This window comes from Sinocyclocheilus anshuiensis, unplaced genomic scaffold (assembly GCF_001515605.1).
Source record: "Sinocyclocheilus anshuiensis isolate Anshui unplaced genomic scaffold, SAMN03320099.WGS_v1.1 scaffold279, whole genome shotgun sequence".
NCBI classification, from domain to species: domain Eukaryota; kingdom Metazoa; phylum Chordata; class Actinopteri; order Cypriniformes; family Cyprinidae; genus Sinocyclocheilus; species Sinocyclocheilus anshuiensis.
This window is the reverse complement of record NW_015549591.1, coordinates 1,020,683-1,025,252: the sequence shown is the minus strand read 5'-3', so window position 1 is coordinate 1,025,252 and position 4,570 is coordinate 1,020,683.

Genomic DNA, 4,570 nt, shown 5'->3' with positions numbered 1-4,570 from the left:
AACCCTGAAGAACACTGAAGCTGGCTGAATCCTGAAGGAGAATGTCCGGTCTTCAGTCTGTAATGCCGGTTCACACTGCACAATGTTAGCCCAGATTTTCACTTGCCGATAGTTCTATGGAAATCGCTGACACATTCCAGAAATCAGAGTCAAATCGGTGCTCATTCACGCGAGTGACAGTCACGTAGTGTGCTATCAAAGACACGATCTGAGAGAAGCGCTGATGCATTGCTAATGCCCGTGAGATATTTGACATCCTAAATTTCTGGACCTGTCAGTGTCTCACAGTCCTGCAGTGTGAAATATGTTTTGACTGGAAATGACATCAGCGACGACCTACAGCCAATGAGAGAGCAGGATAGAGGGCAAGGAAAAGTTCAGGGAGTGGAGTCTATATAATAGACCTGCAACAGAACTTCAGCAAGCAACCATTATCTCCTTCATGTTCTTCTTTGCTTATTTTATTTTATTTTATTCATTGCAAATCAGTGTACAGACAATTTGGATTGCAAGCTTTTTATGGCTACCATTTATGACAGGAATAAATCTGTTATTGTGCGAGAACGCTTGTGTCTCGTGTGATCTTGCATTATTTCCTGTATTAATTCTCACGTGTGTTTGGTTGAAACGTAGTTTGTAGACAAGACAGAGTTGTTGGCAAATATTCCTATTGGAAAATTGTGTAATGTGTGACCCCCCTGTTGCCAATCTGTCATGTAGTGTGCACACAACAGCAACTAGATGGTTCCCTAGACAGTCGTGTAATGTAAAAAGCGCAGTGATCCAATGACTTTGAAAATCAAGTTGAAGTTCAAGCACAACTGGATTAGTTGTTGAAAGTGCAGATCAATTCACTTTCAGCTTGTGAAAGAGCCTGACTCAGAGGTTGCCGCGGTGTAGAGATGCTGTACGCCTCCATTAAAGTACAACAGATTGTAGCAGTCTGCAGCATCCTTCACAGCCTAATACTCAGAACTGGCCTGCAAGCTGGGGAATTGCGCCAAGCAAACTGCATGCAACACTAATTACTTGATTTACATAATTCCATTAGTGGATCAGGTGCTAAAACAATGTGGACAGATGTGCATCCAACGGTGAACCTGGGTATGTTTGATATAAAAGAAATGGTAGACTTGGTAGAAATGGTAGACTAGAATTGTGATTTGCATAGAGGGCACTTTGAAATTACCAAAGCTAACCTGGACAAAACCTTTGACATCAAACATGATGAGCTAATTTAATTAAGCATGGCTGAATCTGTTTCTCACTGTCAGGAAAAAGTTCACATGGAAGGTAGCTGTAGAGTAATCTTGTTACAAGACCACGAAAAGGCTTTTCATCAAAGGGAAGAAACAAATAAAATAATAGCATCATCAAATTCTATCTAATCGGTTATAATTATAACAGAAGGAAAGATTAAATTAAAGGGTTTTATAAATCATTATATTGTGATGCAGAATGATCCAGAAGCCAGTGCTAAATATTCAAGTCAATAATTTGGTGTCTAGCTAACATGTGATGATACTAAACCCAGATATGTATCTCCTTGCAGTGGCTTACATATGCAAGGTTGAAATTATCTGCTGGTGTCTCATTATATTTAATGTCGAAGTTGGTCATTCAATTATTTTCTACAAATTGTGCGATGATGTACATATGTGATCATTGCATTGCATCAAATCGCATGGTGCTTAAATGGCTTAGAAATCAAATCATAATTATGCACATATCATAATATGTTCTTCTGGGCCGCAGATGTTGTGTACCTACCATGACGTTAAACAAATTAAATGAGATGGGTTGTGGATACACTTCTGTGCCTTTCACAAGTGATCTTTAATATGCTCTCCTCAAATCTTTGAAGAAAGTTGAAACAGATAATAATTTAGATAAGAATCAGTTAGAACAGCAACATTGCCACTGGTTAGAAATATATATTTTAATTTTTTTGCAATCCTCTGTTTTTTATAGAGACAGTATAAAAGAGTAAAGTATTCAAACAAAAATAGTTTTTGTCATATCTGTAGGTTATATAAAAAGATATCAGATGTGTAAATAAAGCTTGGAATGTTCTTCTGTTCATTAAGACAGAATTACCACATCAATCGCTAGATCTTATTGAGGAGGACCTTTTATGTACGTTAACAACCAGGGTAGATAAAAGAAACAGCATGCAGCAAACTCTTCTGAACAAGCAGGTCAGGCTGAATTCTCTTTGTGAATGTGAAAAAAAAAAGTTATAACTTAAGTGTATTTTTGTAAGTGGAAATGTTTGATTTGATATTTGGTTTTTGGTTTAACTTATAGTAATATAGCTGCAATGTTAGAGGCGTATTTCACAAAAGAATCCATTGTGATTTTTTTTTTTCCTAGCCTATTTCGCACATCCTTCGGAACAAATACAATTTGAAGCAGATGAACATTAATTTTGGAACATTTTATTACATTAGCTGTTATCATGGCAAATTAATTTAATAATTTAAATGATCAAATTATTAAATTATCAGTTCGGAATTCAAATGTCCAGTGAATGGCGATTAAAGTGTTAATGTTATATTGTGTTTTATTGTCTATTGTTTATTAATGTTCTAAGGCGTTAATGTTCTATTGTGTTTGAAAATTACATACCACCTACACTAAATCCTACCCTAAACCTGACAGATGGTTTTAACAAAAGCATAAAAACGCATTTGCAATACTATTTTAGCTTGCTTCTAAGGCTATGTTCACACTGCAGGAAAATGTGGCCTCAATCTGATTTTTTGCTTATATGTGACTCATTGTTTTATTCCATAACAGTGTGAACAGCACAAACCACATGGGATCGAATCTTTTCGTATGTGGTTCTTTCATATGTGGTCCTGAATCTGATTCAGGTCAGATGTTTTGCTAAGCGACCGCAGTTTGAATGGTCATAATGACTTTTACGTCATTGTAGATCGACATTCGTCATAATTCCATGCTGACTGTACAATTCCATGCAGTATGTACAAAGATTGTACATACTGGTAGTTCTTTAATTCTCTGTGAATATGACAGACAGTAGGTGTGGTTTTATGGTATATTACAGTGACAGCTCATTATTGCATGCTCATGAATTCGCTGGCTTTCGCGGCACATCAGCTTATAAATAAATGCGTAAACACTTACTTCAGTGGTCTCCATATTTCCTCCCATATGAGGGTGTGCATGTGGGTCAGTTCGGGACCGTAATTCCTTCACACTGGAATCTGATATTGGCAACATTTAAAACTTATAATGTGAACAGCCATAAAAAATCGGATCTGAGCAATAAATTGGAATTGAGCATTAATGCGTGCAGTGTGAACGTAGCCTAATAGTCCTTGAGCTCGTTTATGTAGTTTCGTAATTCATGTTTCAAAGGACTCGCACCTGAGCGATCCACAACACAAATGCCAAATGCAATGACATACCAGGTGAGCTACTGAGCAAGATTACCATGTCAGAAAAGCCATACGTAGGAACCATGCTCAAAGTCTTTATTAATCAATGATCAGCCCCTGAAATTGTAATTTGTGTGAGACGGAATAATAGTTGTTGATGTTTTACTGCCACTAGTGTTTATTTCAGCTGGAAACTACAGTGAATTGTATGTGTAGTATGAGTTTTGCAAAAATGTCGGTAGATGTTAGATCAAATTACCTTTTTATTCTTACTGTCATGTCCTGATCAGTGGTCCAAATAAAGGCTCCTCTCTGAATTGAAACTAAACTTTTGAACTGGTCTGAGAGCAGTTTTTCAGTCTCACATACAGCATGAACAAGAACATTAAACAAAAAGCAGAGTTGACACCTAATACTTGCTCTGGATGCTAGAGAAAAGAAATATGTGATTATTTCCTCTCATCTTCTCACTGGGACATATTACGTCATATGTCTAATCTTTCTGTAACACGTTTAGCAGAGCTGCTGTACAAATGGTTTCTGCAGGACACCACTCAGTTAAACCAGCATAAAGGAGAGAATGTCTGTGAAATCAGAGTGGTTGAGCCAACAGGATCTGCATTGAGTGAAGTAAATACATTCAGTCTCCATGAGCTGATTAAAAGGCCTACAACATTATCAGATTTTAGTTTATTGCAGTAAAATCACTTTTTAGTATTCTATGAAAAGTAGTCACTATAGCTCAATATTAGTCACTTATTGTTATTGTAATTAACTGTATTTAGTAAAAAGTCTGAGACCGCAATGAAAATCTGGGATTCAAAAATCCAATTGAAACCTGGAAATCAACAAAGTAAAAAAAATAAAAATAATAATAATAATTCGCGCGTCTCATAAGTGAGTGGGAATTTACCGAACGTGGCACTTGCGTGAGTTAACACTGTACGCAATACCTGCAACCTCACACCAAATTTCAGGCCGTGTAGATAGGCAAGCATAGCCTATATTCAAATCATTTAGTAAGCAGAAATCCGAAATTTACCTTAAGTTAGAGGAAGATGTGACTGAATTGATGCTTGAAGAATGCGCTTCCCGCAGCCATGATAAACAGTTGGCAGTTAAAGTTTTCTATGCACAATTTGATTTGACGAAAGTCACAAGACCTA